The 9,860-nt window shown below is 40.0% G+C and overlaps 1 pseudogene; it reads right to left on the bottom strand.

Moving 5' to 3' along the window:
* Positions 1-5,287: 5,287 nt before the first annotated feature.
* On the bottom strand, positions 5,288-9,238 carry LOC110205022 (YY1-associated factor 2 pseudogene; annotated as a pseudogene).
* Positions 9,239-9,860: the final 622 nt, after the last annotated feature.

Below are 9,860 nucleotides of genomic sequence, written 5' to 3'. Positions count from 1 at the left end.
TTTTGGAAACTATTTACATCCTTCACCATTAATTTATTGGGGAAAGGGTCTTATTCTCATATACATAATTGTATCAATTTCCTGTAAATCTTGGGTGTCTGACCTTTGTCATAGACATTTGCTGTTAAGACATTTTCTAGCTATCTTGCTTCTTATTCTAGCTACATGGATTTTTTTTTTTGTGAAAAGCAATGTTTCACTCATGTTCTTGAAACTGTCTATTTTATCTTTTACAATCACCTCTATTCCTTGCTTAATTAAGAATTCTTCACTTAGCCATACTTCTACAAGATATTCCCTTTCATTTTTTTCTTAATGATTGTGACCTTTCATATTGATGTCAAGAACGTATTTAGAGCCTATTTTGATATCTGGTGTAATACATTGATGTAAACCTATTTCCACTTTATTGTGTTCCACTCTTCCCAGGATTTTTTGTTGAACAGCATGTTCTTACCCCCAGTAGTTTATATTATTAGTTTTACTGAACGATAGGCTACAATGTTCAATTCCTTCAGAATTTTCTTTACTTAATATATTCCATTAATTGACTTTCCTATTTTTAAACCAGTTCCAGATAGTTTTGATGATTACCACTTTCTAAAACAGTTTGAAATATAATAATGCTAGGTCTCCTCCATTGCTATTTTTCCCCCATGTTCTAGCTCTATGAAGTAAGTCTTTGATAGTTTAACTGGTAAGTCACTAAATGTATAGCGAGTTCATTTAGGTACTAAAGTAATTTCTTCTAACAATCAATATTTCTCTATTTAAGTCTTCCTATAATTCTGTAAAAAGTATTCATGAGTCCTCAGTATGTCTTGGCAGGTTAACTCCCAGATATTTTATATATTTTGTAGCTATTTTTAATGGAATTTTTTTCTACCATCTGCTGGTTTTTAGTAGCAACATACAGAAAAGCTGATGGTTTTGTGGTGTTTTTTTTAATAACTGGCTATTTTACTGAAGTAATGAATTGCTTCAATTAACTTTTTTGTTGAACCTCTTGGATTCTCTAAATTAGTCTCATATCATCTGGGGATGCCACATATAAAAAAATAAGAGAAAGACAAGCAAAAGAAAAGTTATCAGATAAGTAATAGCACAACCATGAGCATTTAGTGTCATGATAGCCTAGGAACTATAGGGTGCCATCATTAATAGTACGAGATGCTACAGAGAGGTTAAAGAAGATGAGAATCTCCCCCTCTCCAAGGTCATTGGACTTAATGATTTTTACAGTGATTGGTGATTGTGGAGAAAGCAGTTTCAGCAGAGTGGAGGGGATGAAAACCAGATTAAAAGCATTCGGACAGTAATGAAGTAGAGGTAGACTACTCTTTCCAAATTCTGGGAGGGAAGGAGAATGGGTGAGATAGGGGGATGTGCCCAGTGGAGTGGTTGTCTTCAGCTTAGAGGTAGCCTGACCAAGACCAACGCTGTGACTCCAAGCACTCCAAGCACTATCCAGAGCCAACAGAGACAAAAAGGATGTCTGAGATAGAGGGGACAGTTGATGGAGCAAGGGCCCCTAGGAGACAGGAAGGGATGGAGTGTGAGACTTGGGTGGAAGGATTAGCCTCAGACAGGAAGAGGGACACTCATCGCCTAAGACTGGACGGGAGGAGGGCACAGATGAATGGTATGGGGAAAACATGGAGGAAGTCAAAGGAAGCTGTATCTGCTCAGGAAAATGAAAGGTGAAGTCATTTGTTAAAAGGGAGGGTAAGCAAGTAGAATTGGAGGACTGGGGAGAGAAGAGAATGGATGGAACAAGGGATATGGGGAATTGGATAGAAAATGAACCAGCGATGAGTAAAGACAGTGCTAAACCCCCGTGAGGTTTTATAGCATTAATTTACAGTGGATCCAGTTCCTTTTTCTCCAATAGCTTTTTTTTTTTTGGTTGGGCAATGGGGCTTAAGTGACTTGCCCAGGGTCACACAGCTAGTAAGTGTTATGTGTCTGAGGCTGGATTTGAACTCAGGTTCTCCTGAATCCAGGGCTGGTGCTCTAACCACTGCGCCACCTAGCTGCCCCCAATAGCATTTTCTTCAGGAGTTCAGGGATAAATTTGGAGAAGAAAAATAACTAAGAGGGTTAACCAGACTGGAAAGATTGAAGAATAAAAGAAATTCAAGGACAGAGCAGAAGAGAGTGAGTTATTCAATTTAATAAAGACTGATTAAGCAAAACACTATTCTAGTTACTGGGAAGATACTAAGTTTAGATAAGATGGACTTTGTCATTCACAAATATAAGAACACATTTGTTAAGTACCTACTATGTGCTTGGCACTGTGCTAGGTGCTGGGGATACAAAAAGAGGCAAAACACGGTCCCTGCCCTCAGGGAGTTTACAATCTAATGGGGGAGACAACATGCGAACAAAACATATGTTGCTGGTATTATACCCAACTTTTTGTGAGCTCCCCCCTTGGGGTTTTCTTGGCAAAGATATTGGAGCAGTTTATCATTTCCTTTTCTAGCTCATTTTTACAGATGAGAAACTGAGGCAAATAGGGTTAAGTGACTTGCCCAAGGTCACACAGCTAGTATATGTCTGAGGCTAGATTAGAACTGAGGAAGAGAAGTCTTACTGACTCTAGGCCTGATACTCTATCCACTGTACCACCTAGCTGCCCAAATAAATGTATGTAAAAAAGCTATGCACAGGATAAATAGGAAATAATTAACCGAGAGAAGGACATTAGAATTAAGGGTTGTAAAAGATGAGATTTTAGTTGGGATTTAAAGAAAGCCACAAGGAAGAGTGAGGAAAAATATTCCAGGCATAGGGAACAGCCAGAGTATGTGTAAAAGCAAGGAGGCCTGTGTCATACAACTATAACACGCAATAATATATACGATAATGCAAAACAAGGTCATTACTGGGGCAGCTAGGTGGCACAGTGGATAGAGCACCAGCCCTGGAGTCAAGAGGACCTGAGTTCAAATCCAGCCTCAGACACATAACACTTACTAGCTGTGTGACTCAGGGCAAGTCACTTAACCCTGATTCCCTCACAAAAAGAAAAGAAAAGAAAAGAAGGTTATTATCGTGCAAGATAAAGTGTTAATCACTACGTGCTAAACTGTGGTATTTCCACACTGCTGAAGGACTGAAAGTGCTCTCTGAATTCAGCACCCTAGGACAAAGGTTCAGTCACTCTGCCTTTAGTCTGGCTGTAATCAGGGTACTAAGAAGGGTCATCAAACTATATATTGAAATATTCAAATATGATGGTAGGCAGAAGACTGTAAGACTGAGTTCCTGTGAAGCACGTCTTCTATTTCTTTCTATTTACTATGATAGCAAGAGTATATGTAACTTACATGGCTCACTCTTGAAATTCAGCCATTGCTAGGATGGAACACTTAGAAAACAACTGCCCAGGGTCACTTCGCCAGCATATATCAGAGCTGAGATGTGAACCCAGAATTTTCTGCCTCCAAGCCAGCTCTTGATGTACGGATGTATACCATGGTACCTCTAGGTATTAACATTTTTTGTATTAACTCTATTAACATTTTTTTCCATACATATGTATAAGCAGAAGATGGTATAATCAATACCTATAGTCAGTGATGACTAAATCCCAATATCAGCAGTTACAGAGTGTATCACCATAAAAAAAAATCACTTTTCTACCTATTTCACCATGTGAGGAATAAGAACAGTATTATTTATGGTAAAACCCTACAAAAAGATAAAAGCAAACTTGACTGTTGTAGCTCAAAGATTTATATTCATTCATTCAGTAAAATGCCCATCTGCATTGCCTATTCAAAGTATACAAATTGTATTTACTTGGTCCAGTTCTAGATAAATCAATTCATTAAATTAATCATCCATCTGCACTGACTATTCAAAGTATACACATCATGCTCAAAATATTGTGTCTAGTTTTCCAGGTACCACAGCTAGAGAAAGATATTGATAAACTGGCCAGCATGGGGAAGAAAGCAAGCGAGGTGGTCTGGGGCCTTGAGTCCATGATGACATTGTAACTGGACATATTTTGTCTAGAGAAAAGAAGATTCAGGGGAGCCTTGATAGCTGTGTTCAAGTATTTTTCTTTTACTGATAATAAATCATAACAAAATTTATTGTAAAAGTTTTTGGTATACATATAATTTTACCATTTGTTAAAGACAAAAACACATTTGCATACTAATGAGATGCATGTGCTTATTTATTTTTACATAAAAAAATTAAATCTTGGCAGAATATTTGATGCTGCACATAGAGCAGCATCTTCAATGTTTTTCAGAGTTGATTGCTATTTTGATTTTTGGGGGGGTTTTTTTGGTTTTTGTTTTTTAGGCAATTGGGGTTAAGTGACTTGCCCAGGGTCACACAGCTAGTAAGTGTCAAGTGTTTGGCCCGAGGCCCCATTTGAAGTCAGGTCCTCCTGACTTCAGGGAGCCACCTAGCGGCCCCCTATTTTGATTTTATAATTGTCAATGCTGTGTTCAGAACCAAGGCTGCTTTGAAGTCACATGATGCAACATGGGCCAACGCTGCCAGAAACACCTCAGATTCATTACACATTTGATTTTGAATCAATTTTTGGTCATTTCACGTTCAGAAACCTTTCACTGCTGCTCAATTTTTCACGACCCCCACATCCAGTTACGTGACCCTCTATGGGGTTGTCATCCACAGTTTAAGACGCATTGCTTTATATCAGATCTCAATTTGCCTCTTCAGAATTCCCAATCGTCGTTGTTCCTAATTCTTTTTGGGCCAAGGACAAGAAGACAGTGATCACGGTTTTCTGCAGTCTTCAAAATAAAGCCACATCTTCTTTCTCCACTATATGTCTGCAAAGCACCCAGGTTCTCTCTAAATTTTTAGTGGGAAGAAAACTGGACTTGAAGTCAGAAAGTTCTGGGTGTGAGTACTTTCTCCAATGGTAACTGAATGCCCATGTAACCATGAGCATTTCATGTCTCTGAGCCTCAGTTTCCTCATTTGTAGAATAGAGCTAATATGTGCACTAGCTACTTCAAAATGGTGTGATAATATGCCTTGCAATTTTTAAAGAACTATATAAATGTAAAATGTGACTATCATTACATGCATGAATTGCAGAATGCGTTCAAGTATTTTTTAAAATTAATTCATTTATTTTTAGTTTCCAACCTTCATTTCCATAAGATTTTGAGTTCCAAATTTTCTCCCCATCTTGCCCCTCCCCCGACCCCAAGACAGCATGCATTCTGAATACCCCTTCCCCTAATCTGCCCTCCCTTCTATCACCTCCCCCCTTCTCTTATCCCCTTCCCCTTCTATTTTCCTGTAGGGCAGGATCAATTTCTATACCCCATTGCCTGTATATCTTATTGCTATGTAAAAACAACTTTTAACATTTGTTTGTAAAGCTTTGGGTTACAAATTCTCTCCCTTCCTACCTCCCCTCCCCACTCACTGAGATGGTAAACGACTTGATACAGGTTAAAAATGTGTGGTCATGCAAAACACTTCCACAGTAGTCATGTTGTGAAAAACTAGCTATATTTCCCTGCGAAGTATCCTACTGCCCATTCATCCTATTCTCTCTTTTGACCCTGTCCCTCATCAGAAGTGTTTGCATCTGATTACCCCCTCCCCTAATGTGCTCTCCCCTCTTGTCCCCTTCCCTCCCTATTTCCTGTAGGGTAACATAGATTTCCATACCCAATTGAGTGTGTATGTTATTCCCTCTTTAAGCCAAATATGATGAGAATAAGATTTACTCATTTTCTCTCACCTTCCCCCACTTCCCCTCCACTGTAAAAGTTTTTCTTGTCTGTTTCATGTGAGATAATTTACCCCATTCCACCTCTCCTTTCTCCTTCTCCCAGTATAATCCTCTCACCCCTTAATTTTATTTTTAGATATCACCCCTTCATCTTCAACTCACTCTGTGCCCTCTATCCATATATTTTTTTCCCTCTAACCACCCTAATACTGACAAAGGTCTCATGAGTTACAAATATCATCTTTCCATGTAGGAATGTAAAGAGTTCAGTTTTAGTAAGTCCCTTATGATTTCTCTTTCCTGTTTACCTTTTTTTGTTGTTGTTAGTTTGTTTTTTTGGTTGGGCAATGATGGTTAAGTGACTTGCTCAGGATCACACAGCTAGTGTTACGTGTCTGAGGCTGGATTTGAACTCAGGTTCTCCTGAATCCAGGGCTGGTGCTCTATCCACTGTGCCACCTAGCTGCCCCTCCTGTTTACCTTTTCATGCTTCTCTTGAGTCTTGTATTTGAAAGTCGAATTTTCTATTCAGCTCTGGTCTTTTCATCAGCAATGCTTGAAAGTACTCTATTTCACTGAATTTCCATTTTCCCCCCCAAAAGATTATACTCCATTTTGCTGGGTAGGTGATTCCCTTGACTGTAATCCTATCTCCTTTGCCCTCCAGAATATAATATTCCAAGCCCTCTGGTCCCTTAATGTAGAAGCATTATCTTGTGTTATCCTGATTGTGTTTCCACAATATTTGAATTGTTTCTTTCTGGCTGCTTGCAATATTTTCTCCTTGACCTAGGAACTCTGGAATTTGGCTGTAATATTCCTAGGGGTTTTCTTTGGGAATCTCTTTCAGGAGGTGATTGGTAGATTCTTTCCATTTCTATTTTACCTTCTGGCTCTAGAATATCAGGGCAGTTTTACTTGATAATTTCTTGAAAGATGATATCTGGGCTTTTTTTTTTTTGATCATGGCTTTCAGGTAGTCCAATAATTTTTAAATTATTTCTCCTGGATCTATTTTCTAGGTCACTTGTTTTTCCAATGAGATATTTCACATTGTCTTCTATTTTTTCATTCTTTTGGTTTTGTTTTACAATTTCTTCATTTCTCATAAAGTCATTAGCTTCTATTTGCTCCATTCTAATTTTTAAGAAAGTATTTTCTTCAGGGAGCTTTTGGACTTTTCCATTTGGTCAGTTTTGCTTTTTTAAGGCATTCTTCTCCTCATTGGCTTTTTGGACCTCTTTCGCCATTTGGGTTAGGCTATTTTTTTTTCAGCCAAAGACAAGATTTATTACAGATCCGCCATATTGGGCAGACTCTTAACAACTCTGAACATTGGTGAGCTATTGGCTAGATTATAAGAATCTGAGCACCTTAATGGAGACAAGATGTACCTTATATACAGAAAGATTATGGGAGGGATCTAGGAGTGGCCAAGTAGTCTGTGGGGACTGTGAGGTAATAGAACACCAGGGACAGGCACCTGCACCATGTGACCAAGGAAGAATGGAGATGGCTAGGCTATTTTTTAAGGTGTTATTTTCTTCAATATTTTTTTGGGTCTCCTTTAGCAAACTGTTGACTTGTTTTTTGTGGTTTTTTTGCATCATTCTCATTTCTCTTCCCAGTTTTTCCTCTACTATTTCCCTTACTTGCTTCTCAAAATCCTTTTTTGAGCTCTTCCATGGCCTGGGACTGATTCATATTTTTCTTGGAGACTTTGGATGTAGGAGCTTTGACTTTGTTATCGTCTACTGGTTGTATATTTTGTTCTTCTTTGTCACCAAAGTAAAATTCTATGGTCCTACTTTTTTTTGCGCTGTTTCCTCATGATCCCAGCCAATTATTTGACTTTTAAACTTTTTTTTATGTTATAAAAATTTTAATTCAGTACATGCCAATAGTAGTGAAATTAAGTTTTAAGTGTTGGAATTCACTAAAAGTGAAAAAGGTTACCAATAACACTGCACAATGAATGCTCCACCACATTTTCATGGCACTTTTAACTTTGGATATCAAAATGTTAATTCTGGAAATGTGGTATTTAGTGTAGATTGCAACAAAGTTATTAATCCTAATGCACTTATATTTTATGTAAAACATGTTGTAGACTGAGCATAAATGTTTGTTATGAAAATGTGGCACGATCTGGCCAAAATATTTGTACTTTACAGAGAAGTGACTAAAGAAATTGGAAAAAAGCAAACCTTAATGAGACTTTCCATTTAATGATGAGGCTTCTCCTCTGGGTGAAGATAACCTGGACATTCCTCTCTCTGTATTATCAGAGCTAGAACCACTCTGACTATGATGATGCGCAGAAGCAGCACTAGATGCAGGTGGTGACTTAGTTTTCTCCCTAAAGTCTGTAATAATGACTGTCAGATCTCCAACGGTCACTTCCAAATGCTGAGCGCTACTCCACTCCACATTCTTCAATCATGGCCTGGTTTTCTTATGACTGCTCTTTTTGCTACTTGTTTCTTTTTCACTTTTTTCCTTTTCTAATTTATCTTTTTTCTTTTTCTTTGATTGGGGGGGGCACAAATTGCTAGGCAACTTGCTGTGCAACCAGCTGGCAGACAGGTCGAGGTTTCCTGTTGGGTCTTTTCCCTCACAGATCCACACTGTCTTACCAATCTGTATGGCATCAGAATCTTCTTGATGGCCATCCACTGGAACTTCCTGAAATCTGACATTTCAATGGTTCCATGGTCCTCAAGGCATTCACAATAACTTCAAAGTATGTGGATCCGTGGAGATTGCCCAATAGAACTCCAGTGACTGGTAAGTGATGCAGCTTTTTCTTCTCTGTCGATGGTGAGGTCCTCCAGATGCTCCTGTCTGAGGATGACATTGTCTGATCACATCAAGCCCCGGGACACTGCAGGGCCTCCCAGGACTCAAGGATGCCTGAGACTCCGCCATAGCAGAGAGACATCCCAGAAAGAAGGTGTACAGGCCCAGCGGGCTGGCCCGGACTCCACTGGCTTTGTCACGCGGGGCCGACTTTTAAACGCTATATGAAGGTAGGGGTCTGCTTCCAGTGTGGAGAATGTACTGTCTCAAGTTTCAGGGGTTTTGTGCAGCTGTTTTCAGAGAGACTTCTAGGGACCTGTACATTTTCAGTTCTTCCAAGGTGCTATGATCTAAGGGGATGTGTTTACTACTCTCCTGGATTTTGCTCTGGTCAGTGAGTGAACACAAGCACTCTTTTCTGCCTTGGAACTGTGAGGAGGATTGGTCCTCCATCACCACCATAAGCTCCACCACGCCAACACTACTCCTTGCCCCAGGACTGCCACCCAGGACTGCCACCCAGATCCAAGTGCGGGCAAAGCAAGAGAATCCTGCCTCAGCACCAGCAAAGAGATCCCTGCATTCCCCCTCTGATCAACCACTTCATTCCCCCTCCATCTTTGGGCCGAGACCTCCAGAAGTAGCCACCCCCCGGGGCTGCGCAGGGACTGGGGCTGGACCAAGTCTCACCATGGTCATAGACCTTTCCTACTGACCTTCTAAGTTGTCTTTGGCGTTTGTGAGTTGAGAAGTCTGGAAACCACCACAGCTGTCCATGATTCAATTCCTTGAAGACTGCTCCAGGTTCACCGAGGCCTGGTCTTTGCCTGTGGGGCAAAAGCTGAACTGCACTCCTCTCCCAGCCTGGGGCAACAGACTTTTCCTGCCGACCTTCCAGGTTGTCTTGGGCTAGAAATTTGTTTCATTGTCTTTTTGTGGATTCTGCTTCTTTAGAATTTGTTTAGAGCTATTTTTTTCTTTTTCTTTTTTAGGCAATTGGGTTTAAGTGACTTGCCCAGGGTCACACAGCTAGTAAGTGTTAAGTGTCTGAGGCCAGATTTGAACTCAGGTCCTCCTGACTTCAGGGCCGGTGCTCTATCCACTGCGCCACCGAGCTGCCCCATAGAGCCATTTTTTACAGGTATTTGGAGAGGTTTGGGGGACAGCTCAATCAAGTCACTGCTTTTACTCCGCCACCTTGGCTCTGCCCACTGTGTTCAAGTATTTTCAGGAATGTCACTTAGAAAAGGGATTCAATTTCTTGTTCAAACCCAGAGAACTAGAAATTTAGGTTTGATGTCTGGAAAACCTTCTT

The sequence above is a fragment of the Phascolarctos cinereus genome, unplaced genomic scaffold (genome assembly GCF_003287225.1).
Source record: "Phascolarctos cinereus isolate Bilbo 61053 unplaced genomic scaffold, phaCin_HiC Scaffold_4;HRSCAF=312, whole genome shotgun sequence".
NCBI classification, from domain to species: Eukaryota; Metazoa; Chordata; class Mammalia; order Diprotodontia; family Phascolarctidae; genus Phascolarctos; species Phascolarctos cinereus.
This window is presented reverse-complemented; position numbering and strand designations above follow the sequence as displayed.